This window comes from Mesoplodon mirus (assembly GCF_964341445.2).
Source record: "Mesoplodon mirus genome assembly, chromosome: 18".
Lineage (NCBI taxonomy): Eukaryota > Metazoa > Chordata > Mammalia > Artiodactyla > Ziphiidae > Mesoplodon > Mesoplodon mirus.
The window spans coordinates 41,740,402-41,760,416 of NC_138994.1; the positions used below are offsets into that span (position 1 = coordinate 41,740,402).

Sequence of the window (20,015 nt, forward strand, 5' to 3'; positions counted from 1 at the left end):
TTTTTGTTGCAATGGTAAATGGGAGTGTTTTCTTGATTTCATTTTCAGATTTTTCATCATTAGTGTACAGGAATGCCAGAGATTTCTGTGCATTAATTTTGTATCCTGCTACTTTACCAAATTCATTGATTAGCTCTAGTAGTTTTCTGGTAGCATCTTTAGGATTCTCTATGTATAGTATCATGTCATCTGCAAACAGTGACAGCTTTACTTCTCCTTTTCCAATTTGGATTCCTTTTATTTCCTTTTCTTCTCTGATTGCTGTGGCTAAAACTTCCAAAACTAGGTTGAATAAGAGTGGTGAGAGTGGGCAGCCTTGTCTTGTTCCTGATCTTAGTGGAAATGGTTTCAGTTTTTCACCATTGAGGACAATGTTGGCTGTGGGTTTGTCATATATGGCCTTTATTATGTTGAGGAAAGTTCCCTCTATGCCTACTTTCTGCAGGGTTTTTATCATAAATGGGTGTTGAATTTTGTCGAAAGCTTTCTCTGCATCTATTGAGATGATCATATGGTTTTTCTCCTTCAATTTGTTAATATGGTGTATCACATTGATTGATTTGCGTATATTGAAGAATCCTTGCATTCCTGGAATAAACCCCACTTGATCATGGTGTATGATCCTTTTAATGTGCTGTTGGATTCTGTTTGCTAGTATTTTGTTGAGGATTTTTGCATCTATGTTTATCAGTGATATTGGCCTGTAGTTTTCTTTCTTTGTGACATCCTTGCCTGGTTTTGGTATCAAGGTGATGGTGGCCTCGTAGAATGAGTTTGGGAGTGTTCCTCCCTCTGCTATATTTTGGAAGAGTTTGAGAAGGATAGGTGTTAGCTCTTCTCTAAATGTTTGATAGAATTCACCTGTGAAGCCATCTAGTCCTGGGCTTTTGTTTGTTGGAAGATTTTAAATCACAGTTTCAATTTCATTACTTGTGATTGGTCTGTTCATACTTACTATTTCTTCCTGGTTCAGTCTTGGCAGGTTGTGCATTTCTAAGAATTTGTCCATTTCTTCCAGGTTGTCCATTTTATTGGCATAGAGTTGCTTGTAGTAATCTCTCATGATCTTTTGTAATTTTGCAGTGTCAGTTGTTACTTCTCCTTTTTCATTTCTAATTCTATTGATTTGAGTCTTCTCCCTTCTTTTCTTGATGAGTCTGGCTAATGGCTTGTCAATTTTGTTTATCTTCTCAAAGAACCAGCTTTTAGTTTTATTGATCTTTGCTATCGTTTCCTTCATTTCTTTTTCATTTATTTCTGATCTGATCTTTATGATTTCTTTCCTTCTGCTAACTTTGGGGTTTTTTTGTTCTTCTTTCTCTAATTGCTTTAGGTGCAGGGTCAAGTTGTTTACTCGAGATGTTTCCTGTTTCTTAAGGTGGGATTGTATTGCTATAAACTTCCCCCTTAGAACTGCTTTTGCTGTGTCCCATAGGTTTTGGGTCATCGTGTCTCCATTGTCATTTGTTTCCAGGTATTTTTTTATTTCCTCTTTGATTTCTTCAGTGAACACTTTATTATTGAGTAGTGTATTGTTTAGCCTCCATGTGTTTCTATTTTTTACAGATCTTTTCCTGTAATTGATGTCTAGTCTCACAGCATTGTGGTGGGAAAAGATACTTGATACAATTTCAATTTTCTTAAATTTACCAAGGCTTGATTTGTGACCCAAGATATGATCTATCCTGGAGAATGTTCCATGAGCACTTGAGAAAAATGTGTATTCTGTTGTTTTTGGATGGAATGTCCTATAAATATCAATTAAGTCCATTTTGTTTAATGTATCATTTAAAGCTTGTGTTTCCTTATTTATTTTCATTTTGGATGATCTGTCCATTGGTGAAAGTGGGGTGTTAAAGTCCCCTATTATGAGTGTGTTACTGTCGATTTCCCCTTTTATGGCTGTTAGTATTTGCCTTATGTATTGAGGTGCTCCTATGTTGGGTGCATAAATATTTACAATTGTTATATCTTCTTCTTGGATCGATCCCTTGATCATTAGGTAGTGTCCTTCTTTGTCTCTTTATTTTAAAGTCTATTTTGTCTGATATAAGAATTGCTACTCCAGCTTTCTTTTGATTTCCATTTGCATGGAATATCTTTTTCCATCTCCTTACTTTCAATCTGTATGTGTCTCTACGTCTGAAGTGGGTCTCTTGTAGACAGCATATATATGGGTCTTGTTTTTGTATCCATTCAGCCAATCTGTGTCTTTTGGTGGGAGCATTTAGTTCATTTACATTTAACGTAATTATTGATATGTATGTTCCTATTCCCATTTCCTTAATTGTTTTGGGTTCGTTATTGTAGGTATTTTCCTTCTGTTGTGTTTCTTGCCTAGAGAAGTTCCTTTAGCATTTGTTGTAAAGCTGGTTTGGTGGTGCTGAACTCTCTCAGCTTTTGCTTGTTTGTAAAGGTTTTAATTTCTCCATCAAATCTGAATGAGATCCTTGCTTGGTAGAGTAGTCTTGGTTGCAGGTTTTTCTCCTTCATCACTTTATGTCCTGCCACTCCTTTCTGGCTTGTAGAGTTTCTGCTGAGAGATCAGCTGTTAACCTGATGGGGATTCCCTTGTGTGTTATTTGTTGTTTTTCCCTTGCTGCTTTTAATATGATTTCTTTGTGTTTAATTTTTGACAGTTTGATTAATATGTGTCTTGGCGTATTTCTCCTTGGATTTATTCTGTATGGGACTCTCTGTGCCTCCTGGACTTGATTAACTATTTCCTTTCCCATATTAGGGAAATTTTCAACTATAATCTCTTCAAATATTTTCTCAGTCCCTTTCTTTTTCTCTTCTTCTTCTGGAACCCCTATAATTCGAATGTTGGTGCGTTTAATGTTGTCCCAGAGGTCTCTGAGACTGTCCTCTGTTCTTTTCATTCTTTTTTCTTTATTTTACTCTGCATCAGTTATTTCCACTATTTTATCTTCCACCTCACTTATCCGTTCTTCTGCCTCAGTTATTCTGCTATTGATCCCATCTAGAGTATTTTTCATTTCATTTATTGTGTTTTTAATCGATGCTTGATTCATTTTTAGTTCTTCTAGGTCCTTGTTAACTGTTTCTTGCACTTTGTCTACTCTATTTCGAAGATTTTGGATCTTGGAAATAGAATCTTGGATCATCTTTACTATCATTATTCTGAATTCTTTTTCAGGTAGACTGCCTAGTTCCTCTTCATTTGTTAGGTCTGGTGCGTTATTATCTTGCTCCTTCTCCTGCTGTGTGTTTTTCTGTCTTCTCATTTTGCTTATGTTACTGTGTTTGGGGTCTCCTTTTTGCAGCCTGCAGGTTCGTAGTTCCCGTTGTTTTTGGTGTCTGTCCCCAGTGGCTAAGGTTGGTTCAGTGGGTTGTGTAGGCTTCCTGGTGGAGGGGACTAGTGACTGTGATCTGGTGGATGAGGCTGGATCTTGTCTTTCTGGTGGACAGGTCCACGTCTGGTGGTGTATTTTGGGGTGTCTGTGGCCTTTTTATGATTTTAGGCAGCCTCTCTGCTAATGGGTGGCGTTGTGTTCCTGTCTTGCTAGTTGTTTGGCATAGGGTGTCCAGCACTGTAGCTTGCTGGTCGTTGAGTGAAGCTGGGTGCTGGTGTTGAGATGGAGATCTCTGGAAGATTTTCGCCGTTTGATATAATGTGGAGCTGGGAGGTCTCTTGTGGACCAGTGTCCTGAAGTTGGCTCTCCCACCTCAGAGGCACAGCACTGACTCCTGGCTCCTCAATTTGGGATGATTCGTTGTCTATTCATGTATTCCACAGATGCAGGGTACATCAAGTTGATTGTGGAGCTTTAATCCGCTGCTTCTGAGGCTGCTGGGAGGGATTTCCCTTTCTCTTCTTTGTTCTCACAGCTCCCGGGTCTCAGCTTTGGATCTGGCCCCACCTCTCCGTGTAGGTCGCCGGAGGGCGTCTGTTCTTCGCTCAGACAGGACAGGGTTAAAGGAGCAGCCGCTTCGGGGACTCTGGATCACTCAGGCCGGGGGGCAGGGAGGGGCACGGAGTGTGGGTGGAGCCTGCAGTGGCAGAGGCCAGCGTGACGTTGCACCAGCCCGAGGCGTGCCGTGCGTTCTCCCAGGGAAGCCGTCCCTGGATCCCGGGACCCCGGCAGTGACGGGCTGCACAGGCTCCCCGGAAGGGGGGCGTGGACAGTGACCTGCACTCGCACAGAGGCCTCGCGGCGGCGGCAGCAGCCCCAGCGTCCCACGCCCATCTCTGAGGTCCGCGCTTTCAGCCGCAGCTCGCGCCCGTCTCTGGAGCTCCTCCAAGCAGCGCTCTTAATCCCCTCTCCTCGCACACCAGGAAACAAACAGGGAAGAAAAAGTCTCTTGCTTCTTCAGCAGGTCCAAACTTTTTCCCGGACTCCCTCCCGGCTGGCTGTGGCGCATTAGCCCCTTCAGGCTGTGTTCACGCCGCCAACCCCAGTCCTCTCCTTGCGCTCCGACTGAAGCCCGAGCCTCAGCTCCCAGCACCGCCCGCCCCGGCGGGCGAGCAGACAAGCCTCTCGGGCTGGTGAGTGCCGGTTGGCACCGATCCTCTGTGCGGGAATCTCTCCACTTTGCCCTACCCAGGTACGTGGGGAGTTTCTTGCCTTTTGGGAGGTATGAGGTCTTCTGCCAGCGTTCAGTAGGTGTTCTGTAGGAGTTGTTTCACGTGTAGCTGTATTTCTGGTGTATCTGTGGGGAGGAAGGTGATATCCGCGTCTTACTCTTCTGCCCTTTTTTTTTTTTTGCAGTATGCGGGCCTCTCAGTGCTGTGGCCTCTCCCGTGGTGGAGCACAGGCTCCGGACGCGCAGGCCCAGCGGCTATGGCTCACGGGCCCAGGTGCTCCGCAGCATGTGGGATCTTCCCGGACCGGGGCACGAACCCACGTCCCCTGCATCGGCAGGCGGACTCTCAACCACTGCGCCACCAGAGAAGCCCTATTCTTTTCTATTGCAGTAAAATACACATAAAATTTGGCATCTGCATCATTTCTAAGTGTACGGTTTAGCAGCATTAAATGCATCATAATGTTGTGCAACTATCACCATCCATCTGCATAGCCCTTTTCCTCTTGTAAAACTGAAACTCTGTCCTCATTAACCACTAACTCCCCATTGCCCTTCCCCCCACCCCCTGGCGACCACCATTCTACTGTCTGTCTCTATTTTGACCTATCTAAGCATCTCTAGGAATCATATAGTATTTGTCTTTTTGTGACTGGCATATTTCACTTAGCATAACGTTGTGGTTATATTTGATTCTACAAAAAAACTTTTAGAGATACATATAGTATTGTTGACAGATAAAAATGATGTGATAGGGCTTCCCTGGTGGCGCAGTGGTTGAGAGTCCGCCTGCTGATGCAGGGGACATGGGTTCGTGCCCCGGTCCGGGAAGATCCCACGTGCCGCGGAGTGGCTGGGCCCGTGAGCCATGGCCCCTGCGCTTGCGCGTCTGGAGCCTGTGCTCCGCAACGGGAGAGGCCATAACAGTGAGAGGCCAGCGTACCGCAAAAACAAACAAAAAGAAAAAAATAAAAAAGAAAAACTAAGAACATAATAGGGTACAGTGCTATTCACTGAACTACAGACTTCACTTGGATTTCCTGTCTATCTACTGGAAATAGATAGGAAATCCTGGACAAAGCAGAAATGCTTTTTCTGCTCTAGGATTCAATCCAATATCCACATTGTCTTTAGTTATCACATCTCCTCCGTCTCCTCCAACATGTGACGGTTCTCCATCCTTCCTGTCTTTCATGACCTTGACAGTGAAGTGTGCTCATTTGAAAATTAATGTACAGTCATACCATCCTTCAGGACTGCAGGATTCCATGAAAAGCAGGGGGCAGCTAGCCTTATAGACAACAACTGGTAATTGGGCTGATGAAGAAGTTTTAGAAGCTGAAACACCCTCTTGTTCCTTAAAACTTCTTTCATCCTCCACTTGCCTTTCTCTCCGTTCCAGTCTAGTGAAACTCTTCCAGTTGGGAATCAGCCAAAATGACTATCCTCTATGAAGGAAGAGATTCTATTTACAGGCCAAGTTGGTACTTGCTGGTTTCTGAAGAGGAAAATGCAACACAGCCATAGTGAAAACCTCTCAAATGTTTTTACAGCGAAGGTGATGGCTTGTCCATTCTGCATCGAGCAGAGCCCGCTCTACTACAGCCAGTCATGGCGCTGGCCCTTGAGATACTCCTTTTAAAGCCAGGGTTGCTCAACCACTCACATTTTCATAAAAAAACTACTGCAACAAAACAAGACAAACCTGACTTAGCTTAGTGAGAGCTGCTGCTTTATTGATGCATTTGCTTTATGGTCTAAAATGGGGTTTTAATAAATTTCTGCTCTGGTGGACACATTCAGAGCCAATGTATTTTATATCTGGGTTGCTCCTTCCTGCCAGGGCTTAGCATTCTTCATCTCCCTCTGGGTCTCTAGGAAAGCAAAATGCACACTTAACCACTACTTAGAATCCTACTTGCCTTGGGCACTCCCAAATCCCAAAATGTATTACATCAAGTGTGAACAGGTCAACTTGCCCTCACCATCTCTGTGGTAGCTTTATTTTCATCAATAAATTTAAAGATAAACTATCAAATCAGAAATCATACACAAATGCACACACAGCAAAGACTCACGAATCTAGACTCCACTAATTCCAAGTCTGTCATGATTATTCATAAGTGGTAAGACGCTTTAAGTAAAAAAATTGGACATTATGTCTTTCTCTATGAATTTTCAGTTTGCTCAGGGATAAAGTAGATCTATTCAGATGTCAGTTGCTATTTCAAAAGAAGGATTGATCTTATGAAATTAAAGTTTTTTCTAATATGCTTCAGGATCTAGAGATTTTTCTGTGGTAAGCGATCCCGATATTTGATATATTATGGCGTGACGTGATGGTACAATTCATTACTTGGTTGATAATAGATACCATCCTTGAACTAATGGGACCACTTCTTTAAAAGGGATGTACAATTTAGAATTTTTACTGTCAACTGATTTTCTCCTCAGTTGTATTATGACCTCCTTGAATTTAAGGATTATGCATGTTATATCTTTTGTGTCCCTAACTCACTGTCTCAGTCGCAGCCTCACTTTGGGGCTCAGAAAAATGCCTTACATATAGGAAATACTTAGTAAAGTGTTTTCCTGCAGTATCGTGAAACTTGATTATTCTGAACATATGGATTTGAACCAGTTTAAAGCAGCTAGATGTGCTCTTGTTAGTTCCTTATCTACCTACATGTTTTAAATCCCTCATTAAATTATTTGCTTTATATTTTTCAGTGCAAGTATAATATCAAGATGATTTGACTGTAAGCAACAAAGAATCAAACAAAAATGGCCTGAACAAAAAAGACAATTTGTTACCCCATATTACAAGAAATTTGGGGGTTGAGTGGTTGAAAGGCTGATTGATTTATAAACTTGACAATAGTTCCCACTTTCCCTATGGTGGCTACAGCCCCTCATCCTTCAGACTTGCTAGATGGCTGCAGCATTGCCACAAAGATGCCCCCACACAGCAGTGCTTCAAGACTGCAGAGAGGGCCTCCTTCCTCTGTCCCTTTCCCAAGGCTCCGCAGAAGACTCACCTTCATGTCACATTCCACTCCTGGACTGGTCACTTGGCAGGGGGAACGGATTTACCATGGTGGCCAAAAGCCAATTAAGAGTCACCCCTAGACCATAAAGAGGCCCAATCTCTGGAGAGCATTTGGCTGCTCACTACCAAGCAAATCTGGTACCCCTGAAAAGAAAGAGGTGAGTAATACCTACTGCTGGGCAATATGTCCTACTGGGGAATACTGAGGGGATGCTGTTTATTTAGTTCTGTGTTTTCTCTGTCGTTTGCCTTTGTCTTTCTAATTAGGTAAGAATCACCCACCCTCATAGATCCTCTTTGTAGCTTTCCTCCTTGATAACATAACCCAAGGTTTGTTTGGATACAATGGGTAATATACTAAGAGAGGAAAGTCCCAGTCCCAGGTGACGGATTAGTGGTGGGTCTAACAGTCGTGGTCATCCCAATTCTATTGGCCAATGAACAGTTTAGGAACATCCATGTCACCCTGTTCTGGTCACTGAGATGGAAGTCAAATTCTCCTGAGGGGCTTCAGGGAAAGATTTTTCTACCCTATAAAATAGGAGATTGGCAAGAGGTCTGCTACCTAACGCACTTTCCGCCTTTGAGCAGCTGCCATGTCGTCACCTTGAGTGGAAGCACTGCTGACACACAGGATGACAGAGCAGAGAGACAGAGAGGGCCCAGGTCTTGTGGATAATGGGGAGCAGCTGAATCCACACAGGACGGCTCACCTTCCGGCTTCTCAGGTGAGAGAGCAGCAAACCCCTACTGGTTCTGCCATTTGTAGGTGGCATTTGCTTCTTGTTGCCAAAAACATCTAGATGGGTAACCTTTCTAGATATATAACCCCAAAACTCTTTATTGTGACAGATGCACTTAAAGGATGTAAAGTTTTCTTTCTTTTTCTTATTCTTTTTTAATAGCTGGTACGTATGCCTCAGGCAAAAAGGCAAACTGAAAATATATATGTGTGCATAATTGAAGCTCAATAAATACTAATTTGAAAAGTGAACGAATGTTCTACAGGTTACTATAATTGTTTTCTCAGGGAATCATTTTTTTGGATACTTATATCAACAAACAGTATTTCTTTGGCATTTCCAGGAGTTCAGTTTTTATGTCCTTCCCAGAAATGGCACATATTTCTGCTGCTTCAGGATCTCAGATGTTCCTGGAAAAAATTACTTTTCACTTCCCTGGCTTTTCCCTCTCACAATTAACTTGTAACTTGCAGTTGCCTAGCAGCTAGTTAGGCATCAAGCATTTATCCAAAAGTATGTTTCTACAATACCTTCCTCTCACAGTGATACAATACACAAGGCAGTTTAAACATTTCTCCATAATATTGCACAGGTCATTTGTCCTTTTACTTAAAAAAAAACTTTTAATATGAACTATTTGAAACACACAGCAAAGTCTAGAAATTTCTATGACAAGTAATCCTGTAGTTGGTACCCTCAGCCACATACTCACATTAAACTTAGGTTTACTGTGTGTTCGCATGTAGCCATATGTCCTCATGGATAAAGCTATAGATTTATCTCCATGCCTCCCCGCCCCCCCATCCCACTGCCTTGACGATGGAATAATGACAACAGTGAGGATGATTATGATAATGATGGCAATAGAAGCAGCACATCTACTGTATACTGGCCATTTTCTGAGCACTTTACATATGTTAACTCCTTTAAAGCCTTCAGTAGACAAGTGACATACATACTATTTTTATCCCCCCTTTTCTAGATGAGGGGCTGAGGAAACATTGGTTAAGTAACTTAACCAAGGCCACACGGTGGTAACCAGAGAAGCCAGGATTCCAACCCAGGAAATCTGGGTGTCCCATATCCCACCACTATCCCGATGTTGCTGGGGATCATTATATACTTTCTCTAAATATATATGCATCCATGATAAATATACATCAGATTTACTTGTATGTTTTTTAAGGTATATGATTCGATAACATTTGTGGTTTTCTCCTATTGTGAACCATGTCACAATGAACAGTCATGCACGTATTTCCTTGTGCATGTGTTGCTCTATGGCAAACATCGAGGAGTCTAATTTCTGGTTGGTAGATTTTGCACATCATCAATTGTTTTTTTAGTTATTCCAGAATTGCTCTTCAAAGTAGTAGTATAGTACCAATTTGTAGCCATGCCAGTACTGTATGAGACTTCCCAATTCCCAGTAGCGCCACCCATTCTTGTTAGTATTGGATTTATTGATTGATGATTGATTATTGATTTTTGCCAGTTGATAAGTATGGGTTTGTATTTTATTGTTCTAGTGTGAATTTTGCTTTGATTACCAGAGAGGTTGAAGCGTCTTCCATTTGTTTATTTGTGCTTCCTTTTTGCTTGTATTGTTTGCCTGATTTTTAAGGAATTCTATTATATTCCGATTATATAAAGCTAGTTATATGGGTTGTATACACCTTATAGTAGCTACTGATACTCTTTTCTTTTTTCTCTCTTTTTTTTTTTTTTTTTTGCGATATGTGGGCCTCTCACTGCTGTGGCCTCTCCCGTTGCGGAGCATGGGCTCCGAACGCGCAGGCCCAGCGGCCATGGCTCACGGGCCCAGCCGCTCCGCAGCATGTGGGATCCTCCCGGACCGGGGCACGAACCCGCGTCCCCTGCATCAGCAGGCGGACTCCCAACCACTGCGCCACCAGGGAAGCCCTTTTCTTTTTTCTTTTTTGACGTTCTTTTCATTGTTGTCCTGATACACAGAAGTTCTTAGTATGATATAGTTATATTCTCATTATTTTCTTGTCTCAATATGGTTTATGCTTTTGGCATCTTAAATAGGAATGACAGTACTCAGATGTCATCAAGATAGCCCCCTATATTTTCTTTTAAATTTTAGTTTCACATTTAGATGATTTGGGGCTGTGACGAAGAGGTAGATATCCAATTTTACCCTCTTTCACATGAATAGTTGGGCCTATCTTTTCCTATATGGTGATGTCCCAGCATCATTTATTGAATACTCTCATCCTTTGCCCAGTGACCTGAAATTCCATCTCTGCCATAGTTCAAATTTCTATATCTAAGTGATTCTATTTCTAAGGTTCCCCGTGGCAATATCACATTGTTCAAATTACTACTAACACTTTATAGTGGGTACCAATATGCAAAAGGATAGTCCCCTTTTCTTTTTCTTCCTCCGCCTCTCCTCCTCCCTCTTCTTTGCAATTTTTTAGCATTTTCTTGCCAAGTTCTTTGAAAAACTCTACAGTGATTTTTATTGAAATTGTATTGAATTTATAGGTTAATTTGGGGGAAATTGCAGTCTTTAAAATACCGAACTCTTCCATCCATGAATATAGTAAATCCTTTATTTCTTTCCTGCTCCCATAAGGTTTTGTTGCTTTCTCCATAAAAATCTGACACACCATTTGTTAGATTTACTTCTGGACACCTTAAAAGTTTTATTGCTGTGGTTAATAATGTCCTTTAACAATAACTATTGATTTTTGTATATTGATTTCTAGCAAACTTACTGAACTTTCTTATTAGTACTAATATTTATTTGCAGATTCTCCTGGGTATTCTATGTAGGCATGTATTCTTTGTACTAATTACGTTATACCTTTTCTGCAATCTTTAGCTTTTCGTGTCTATTGTGCTTTTTAAAACTGAGATATAATTATCAACCAGTAAAATGCATAGGTCCTAATTATTTAGTTCAATTAGTTCTGACAACTATACACACTTGTGTAATGAACACCCCAATCAAGATATAGAGCATTTTCATCACTCCAAGACATTCCTTTGCAGTCAGTTCCCACCTCCCAGCCCTAGGCAACCAACCGTCTGCTTTTCTGTGGCTATCAATCAGTGTTCCCTGTTCTTGAACTTTATAGAAATGGAATCACACAGGATATTTTATTTGGGTACTTGCTGCTTTTGCATGGCACAGTGTTGTCTTAAATTTCATTTATATTGTAATCCATCCTTGTATGACTGAATAATATTCCATTGTTTGGATCTCCCACAGTTTGTTATCCCATCTCCACGTCAATAGAATTGGGTTGTTTTGAATTTGGGGCCATTATGAATAAGGCTGCTGTAAACATTTCAATCTTTTAACTTTTTCTTTTATTTTCTCATTATCTTAGCTAGGACCTGTAGTCTGACATTTAATGTCAGTATTTGCAACGGGCTTTTGAAGACATACTTCATCGAGTTGAGAGAGTTCCCACTTATTCCTAGTTTACTTGAGAGGATTTATTTATTTATTTGAGGGAGGTATCTTTGTTTAATCAAGAATGATTACTGGATTGTATTAAATGTCTTTTCTGCATCTATTGAAATGATCTTTCTCCTTTCATCTGTTAATGTGATGATATTAATCTACCTTCTAAGGCATCTTTACATTCTTGGATAAATCTTAATTAGCAACGAATTAAGAGATTGCTTTGCCAGATTTAAAAAATAATGGGTGATTTCTTACATTTGTCTCTTTGTGCATGTATGAAAGGAGCCTAATGTTTTCAGTTTTGTCTCAAGGCTTAATGGCCCCATAAAATGAGCTGGGTGGATTTTTTTTCTATTTTTCTGAAGCAATTTTACAATATTAAAATTATCCATCTCTTGAAGACAGAAGTTACCTGTAAAACCAACCAGGCTTCGCGATCGTGCCTGTGTATGTCTCGGGGAGAGCAGCAGGGGGCAGGTGGGCTGATTCAGTTTCTCTGATAGCAACGTGTATGCTCACATTTCATATCTCGTCTTGAGTCAGTTTTGTTGTTATATTTTTCCAGAAAATTGCCCTTTTCATCTGCGTTTTCACGTTTATTGGCATTGTTCATAGTATTTATCTTTTATTTTTCTACTGCATCTCTATTATGTTCTTTCTGTTCAGAGTATTGTTTATTTTTGCTTTAATTTCTCTTCTTCTGATCATGTTAGCCAGATGTTTGCCTATTTAATTTGCCTTCCAAAAGAGCCATTTTTTTTCCTTTTGTTACTCCTCTTGACTGTGTCTTTGTTTGTAATGTTATCAACTTCTGCTCTTATCTTTATTATTTCCTTCCTTCTAATTCCTTTGGGTTTACTCTGCTGCCCTGTTCCTTTTCTAACCTTTGATTTACATGCTAAGTACAGTCTTTTCCAACCCTTCTTCTTTGTTTCTTATGTGCATTTAAAGATAGATTTCAGTTGTTTACAGTGGTGTACTGGAACCAAGGGTAGCCTGCTCATTTTGGGCTGTGAGAGTTCATTTTGTGTATTTCTTCCCAATTCCACCTCCACCCTTGGTTGGTAGCTTGAAACAGACCTGGTGGGATACTTACAGTATGGATGGGCAAATGCTATGAATCGTACCTTCCTTGCCCTCGCAACCCCTGCTCTCCCCCACATACCCCACCCAACACTGAGAGCCTCTTGGAAAACATTTACCCACACAACACTTGCTGTTTTCCAGACTTCGTATTTAATGTTTGTATTATGATTTGGTTCTAAAATTCCCTTATTTCTTCTTTACTCATTGGTTGCTTAGAAATACATTTTAAAAAAATTTCCAATCATATTAAATCATTTTGTTGTTGTTGATTTTTAATTTTATTGTGATGTAGGCTGTAGGATATCAATTCTTTGGCGTTGGTTTGGACTTGGTTAGTAGCATACTATATGGTCAACTTATTTAAAATATTCCATGTATACTTGAAAACATGAGTATTCTTTAATTCTCAGGGTTCTACACACCACCCTTTGATCAGCTGGTTAATTGTAGTCACCCAAATAGTCTCTATCGTTACTAACTTTTTGTCTGCTTGATCTGTCAATTCTGGGAAAGGAATATTAAAATCTTCCACTATACTGGTTTGTAAATTTCTTTTTGTTTTCCACCAATTTTTGCTTTATATAATTTGAAGCTAAATTGTTAGGTACGGTATATGATTAATACAGCTTTCTGATAAAGTTTCCCTTTTATTAATGTGTAGTGTCCTTTTTATCCTTAACAGCATATTTTGCCTTAATTATTCTTTTATCTGTTACTTATGTCAACACAGTGGCTTTTTCCAGTTAATACTTGCCTGGTATAGAATAGCTTTCAATCCTTTATCACTCACCTTTTCATTGTATTTTCGGTATGTTTCTTATGAACAGCATATAGCTAATTTTTTCCCATCATCTTTACTCTTCTGATAATGGAATTCTAAGTTGCTGTTATTTTCCCTCACTACTTTGAAGCTATTACTCCATTTCTTCCAGCCTCTGATAATACTGTTAGAAATTCTGCTGCCATTTAAGTTGTTGTTCTATTATTGATAATTTATTTTTTCTTCCTGAATATTTTGGTTTCCTCATTTCACTGCAATGAGTCTAAGTGTGAATTTATTTGTATTTCTTATGCTTAGGTTTCCTGTGTTTCTTTAATCTGAAGATCTTTTTTTTATCAAGTCAGGATAATTGTCAACTATTATCATATGAACATCATTTCTACCCCACTAACTTTATTCCCTCTTTTTGGAATTCTTGTTAGATATACAGTTGACCCTTGAACAAGTGGGGTTTAGGGATGCCCACCCTCCATGCTGTTGAAAACCTGCATATGACTTTACAGTCAGCCCTCCAGACCCACGGCTCTGCATCCAAGGATTCAAGGAATTCTATTCAAGGAATTTAGATTGTGCAGTACTGCAGTATATATTTATTGAAAAAAAACCCATGTAAAAGTGGACTGCTCAGTTCAAACCTGTGTTGTTCAAGGGCCAACTGTATGTTGAATTTTTTCTATCTATATTCCATGTCTTCTAAATTTCCTGTCTTCTAGTATCTTCCCGTCTGTGTTCTGGGCAGTATACCTAGACAGGCTTCCAGTTCATCAATTCTCTTTCCACATTTTATTTTTTCATACTCTTTAATACCTTTCTTTCTTCTTCATGTCACATTGGGTTCTCCTTCAGATTATTTTTCAATTACATTTTTGGGCTGTAGTTTTCATGTTTCCTTTTTCTGTTGACTTCATTCACCATGAATCATTTCCCTGTGCATTTTGTAATATGGGATTACAAGAGGGACTTTATTTTCCTTTGGGACTCCTGGCAGCCTGAGTTGTCAAGAGTCCCTCCAGTGTGTTCTGTTTGCTTCTTCTGAACACCCCAGAGCCAGCACAGCCCAAGAGCGATTTTATTACATTACCCTTCAGCACAGGGATTTCCCACACCACAAACGCAGCACGGAGCAAACTCTGAACACACAGGCCCGAGATGCTGAGTTTTCATGGGAGAATTATTTATTGATTTAGTCTCCTGATTTCCCAGCGAGAGTCATGGCTGAGACAACTTCCATCTTGTGTCTCTGGTCCGGGTGGGGGTGGGGGTGGGGGGTTGGGGGGGCAGAGTTTATTAGTCCCAGTTTTCATTGAGTTAGCAGTCCATCAGTGGTCGAATTCCTAGCTAACCAGATTAGATAACTTCCCCCTAACACCACCCTGCACCACCCTAGCTGGGGCATGAGGTCATACACCTACCTCAGCGGCCCACAGCCCCCTCCCAGCTTCTGACTTGTATGCTTTCCCGTTTTGCTCTTGAGCACAGCCATAGATTTTTTGTGTTACAATAAAATATTCATAACATATAATTTACCATTTAAACCATTTTAAGCGTACAATTCAGTGGCACTTAGTACTTCCACACTGTTGTGCAACCATTACTACCTTCCATCTCCAGAACGTTTTTTCATCTTCCCAAACTTGAACTCCATAGCTACTTAACACTAACTCGCCACTGTCCCCCTCCCCCGACCCCCAGAACCACCATCCTACTTTCTGTCTCAATGAACTTGATGACTCTAGGTAACTCACATAAGGAGAATCATACAGTATTTGTCCTCTTCTGTCTCAGTTATTTCACTTAGCATTACTATCCACAAGCTTCATCCGTACTGTAGCAGGTGTCAGAATTTCCTTCCTTTTTACGGTTGAATAATATTCCGTTGTATGTATAGACCATGCTTTGTTTTTCCATTCATCCATAGATGGACACTTGGGCTTCTACCACCTTTTTGTTATTGTGAATAATACTGCTATGAACATGGGTGTACAAACATCTCTCCAAGTCCCTGTTTTCAATTCTTCTGGGCACAGATATATACCTAAAAGTGGAGTTCCTGGACCATGTGGTAATTTTATGTTTAATTTTGGGGGGAACTACCATACCATTTTCTACTGCAACAGCCATAGATTTTTTTTAAAAGCTGTATATTTTATCCTGCATTTCTATATGTTATTAGTGGGCGGCTATACATGGGATCCAAGGCTCCTATCTTCCCAGAACCAAAAATCCTGCCTCCTTTAGCTGATATAATTCTTTTTCCCCATATTACTTTTCTTACCCAAGTTCTGGGTCTTTCTGTGACTATTCCAGGTCCCAGATACTCATTTCAGAATAGCTAAGCTAAAACAAGTCTGTGCAGGTATATATAAAGTATACATATAGCATATATATGGTACATATATATGGTATATATATATATGGTATATATATATATGGTATATATATATATGGTATATATATATATGGTATATATGTATGTATACCATATATATTGATTTATTTGTGGCACCTGCAGCTGAATGAAGCAGAGGGTACTCCTCTTCCTCATTTGGAAGTACAATATCTGTCCAGGGGAATGTCTGCTTTGAGTGGATTTGTGTTCACGTAAAGATTTTGGGGTTCTTACCATGTAAGAAAATATTTGATCACTAAACTCTGGGTTGTTTTTTCCACTTAAATTATGTGTCCATTCCAAGTGTATTTCCTAACCATGAGTTTGCTAAGCCTCCTTTATTAAAAAAATAACCAGGGTTTAATATAGGGTACTATCTAATGACTGAGGCAAAATGAAATTCCAGTTCTTTTTTCTGGAGGTTTATAACATCATGAAGTTTCTCTGAGCTTGCTAAATTCTTTTATAGTATCCTCTTTCCTCCAGATTTTGTCTTGAATGTACTGCCACCTTACCTTAAAATTTTTTTCTCTTCCCAAGAAAAGAGTGAGCAAGTTGTAGCACAAGTCATTTTCTGCTAATGAAAAAACTTCAAGAACATGACTCATTAAATTTCTAGTTATCAAAGAAAATAAAAGTGTATCCCTTTGAAGGGGTGCTTTATCAAAATTGTATTCACTCATAATTTTAATCAGCAAGCCCTTACTGAGCTCCTCACACAGGGACAGGTGATGCATAAACAGGACGTGGTCCCTTGTTCACAAATAGTTCAGTATCAGGGGAGGCAATTGGGAAAACAAATAATTTCAGACAGTTATTTCCAACAGGGTGGCAGACTTGCAGCTCTTATCCATTGTTCCTCTGAAAACAATAAAAGTCAGGCTAAAATGCAATCAAAAATTTAAAAGCCTGTACTGATAAGCTGTTATAAAAATAAGGATTCATTAGAGGCCAAAATCAAGTGAAAGTAGAAATGTGCAGGGATGAGCAGAGTACTAAAGAATATTTGCTGGACGTTGGTGACCTAAAGCTTTTGTTTTCACAGCTTCAAGGGGCAGAAGACATGGCTTAGGAGCTGCCCAAGGTGCAGTGTTTAATAGGAGACCCCGTCATTAAAGCTGGGACTACCCCTTCCCCCAAAGGCTACCCATGTAAAATTTAGTTAGAAGTTATCTTGACACCCAGTGGACACCAAAGAAAATTACCTGATTGAAACTGAATGCTGAGTAAAGGAAAGAAAGTGTCCCCTTTGAAACCATGTCTATACCCATCTCTTCCTCACACTGTTTTGCAGGCAAAATTTAGACTAACTGAAATCTTTGAAAAATTCTCAAGCCTATAATTTGATTTAAAGTGATCTTGGGTTGGTCGTACCTGCTGGCATCTGGCAAACAGAAACCCAAACCCTTTTTGGAGGATTTCTCTGAAGGAACCCACCTTCAAACTAAACCTCAAAAAATTCCTTTGGAAAAACTTCCAGAAGATACTAATTTATATAAGAAATACCAAAATAATAATGAAGCAAGTGACCATGACTGAGAGGCAGCAGAAACTAAGGACCTCAGTAAACATGAAAAGATTTCAGATACTGGAATTGTCAAAGACAGACTGTAAAAGAGTCATATCTAAAGAAATAAATAAGAGATTAAACTTATGAGCAAGGGAGAAGAAACCGTGAAAATGATCAGGCACATTTGAAAAAGTCAAATAAAACTTCCTCTAGAAATAAAAAATATCATAAATGAAATTTAAAAACTCACTGTCTGAATTTAACAGCAAATAAGACCCAGCAGAAGAGAGAATTAGTGAGCTAGAAAATAGATATAAATAAATGCTGGACTACATGACGGAGGCTTAAAAGAGATGGACAATCTTTAATCAGAGACCCAGAAGAAGAGAGAATGAAGAGGGAGACGGGAGAGTCGATGTTTGAAGGGATGGATGGTGGATAAGAAAATGACCAGAATTGATGAAAGATACCAGTGCTGAGATTCAGGAAGTCCGAGTTCCTAAAAGGACTCATCATGAAAATGTAGAACACTTAAAGTCAAGATCTTAAATGGAGCTGTAGAGAAAAGACAGATCACCTAGAAAGAAGCTGCTGTTCAGACGGATGCCTAACTTCTCACCAGCAGCAGTAGAAGCCAGAAGTCAGTGAAATCATATCTTCGATATGTTAAGGAAAAATATTAGTTAATTTAGATGATGAACTGGGTCTTGAAGGAGGAGTGGGTGGCTTAGGTCTCATGTTTTCTCAGGGGCTCAGTCTCCCCTGGGCTGCTGCTCCTTCAAAGCAATCATATTTCAGTGAGTGCCCCCGGCCCAGACGGTTCTTATCAAAGGTTCGATGAGGGGTGTGCCCCTCTGCTGGTTTCCCTGGTAACCGATGAGCCAACCCCTGTAACTGGTAACCTCCTGCTCCCCCAGGAACAAAGACTGCTGCCACGTCCTGCCCACAGTCCGCCACACACAGTGGGGTGTACTTCCAGGACCTTGCTTCGGGCATGTAACCTCCTCCATCCATTAAACCATCGATGTCTCTGTCGCTGACTCCGGGCTCTTCCTTCCATCTTGAGGCTGGGCAGGCCTGTGGGGTGCAGCCCAACATGAGGGAAAAGCCTTATTGATCCTGGTCTGATTCATTAGGAGCCATTTGGGTCCACAAGGGTGGGGAAGCACTTGCTTCTTACTGCATTTTTATCTTTGTAAACATAGCCATAGAACACCAGTTCACAGACTGATAGGTAAATGCTGTGGACTGAATGTTTTGTGTGTCCCCTCCCCAAATTCATGTGTTGAATTCCCAGTGCCCAATGTGATGGCATTAGTATGTGGGGCCTTTGGGAGATGCTTAGGTCATGAGGGTGGAGCCCTCAGGAGTGGGATTACTGCCCTTATAAGGAGACCCCATAGAGTACCCTTGCCCATTCCACCATGTGAAGACACAGGGAGAAGATGTGGGCTGTGAACCAGCACGAGGGCCGTCACCAGCATGAGACCACACAGGCAGCTTGATCTTGGACTTCCCACCCTCCAGAACTGTGAGAAATAAATTTCTGTTGTTCATAAGCTATGCAATCTGTGGCATTTTGTTACAGCAGCCTGAACGGACTAAGACAGTAAGTAAGAAAGAACTTAATATTTGTTTGATTTGATGCAATAAATTTGGAAGCTGATTGTTTGTTGTTGTTTGTTTTAAATGCAAAGTAAAACCTGGTATGTGACTGAATTCAGGTTAAGTAGAAAATCCAAATAATTTCTTTCAAAATCTCAACTCTCATTTCCATTTGAAACTTTTTATCAAGTCAATCTAGGCACATGTTTATGGAAAAGTTTAATAGTAGTTATACTGAAAACTGCCACGTCCCACCTCTAAGCCACACTACTTGCTTTCAATCTCATTATTATTTATTTTGGTATATGTCTCTAAATATATCACTATACTGCCACTCATTGATTCTTATTTGGGATGTCATCTATTGGTTTTCTTCTGCAGCGGATGGAGTTTAGCTGTCTTATGTCACCCCACATATACACTGCCCCTCCCATTTTCTGCAGATAGGGCAACAAGGTTCGATCACACTGTTTGTTGTGTTTAGCGTATGCATTATTAAGGCACGCAGATATCATACAGTATTTGTCTTTCTCTGCCTGGCTTATGTCACTTAGCATAACGCCCTCCAAGTCCATCCACATTGCTGCAAATGGCAAAATTTCACTCTTTTTTTATGGCTGAGTAGTATAATACTGTATGACAACACTTATATGTGGAATCTAAAAAATACAGCAGACTAGTGAATATAACAAAAAAGAAGCAGACTCACAGATATAGAGAACAAATTAGCGGTTACCAGTGGGGAGATGGGGGAGGGGCAATATAGGGGTGGGTAAGTAGGAGGAACAAACTGTTGGGTGTAAGATAGACTACAAGGATGAATTGTGCAGCACAGGGAATATAGCCAATATTTTGTAAT

The 20,015-nt window shown here is 40.3% G+C and overlaps 1 protein-coding gene across 1 annotated transcript in view; it reads left to right on the top strand.

The window, feature by feature from the left end:
- Nucleotides 1-19,063, top strand: part of LOC309793093 (uncharacterized protein) — a 48,504-nt gene extending 29,441 nt beyond the window's left edge. Inside the window, exons 4-7 of the transcript XR_014291877.1 lie at nt 7,279-7,755; nt 8,189-8,325; nt 15,571-15,714; nt 17,087-19,063. The gene's annotated coding sequence lies outside the window, so the exon portion shown is untranslated. The remainder of the gene's footprint in view (nt 1-7,278; nt 7,756-8,188; nt 8,326-15,570; nt 15,715-17,086) is intronic.
- Nucleotides 19,064-20,015: the final 952 nt, after the last annotated feature.